Here is a 261-nt window from a genome sequence, read left to right as displayed (position 1 = left end):
AGTATATAAAGCCAGCTACGGAAGCGAAAGTCGATATATTCCACATTCTGGGCACAAAGGCGTAAAGCCATTGTTTTTCAAGTAGTCGTTACTGCAAACTTTTTGAAATAAATTGCCGCAAGGGCTAATAAAGAGAGGGGCTGCACATTTTGCCAGCATGTATCTCGTAGAATAAGTACATGTAATGCCTTTACAGCATGCAAATCTCCTATAAAAAAGAATATATATATGTATTTTACGACAGAGAAGCATGTAAACGCT

The sequence above is a fragment of the Phytophthora infestans genome, genomic scaffold (genome assembly GCF_000142945.1).
Source record: "Phytophthora infestans T30-4 supercont1.24 genomic scaffold, whole genome shotgun sequence".
Lineage (NCBI taxonomy): Eukaryota > Oomycota > Peronosporomycetes > Peronosporales > Peronosporaceae > Phytophthora > Phytophthora infestans.
Note: the sequence above shows the minus strand (reverse complement) of the source record.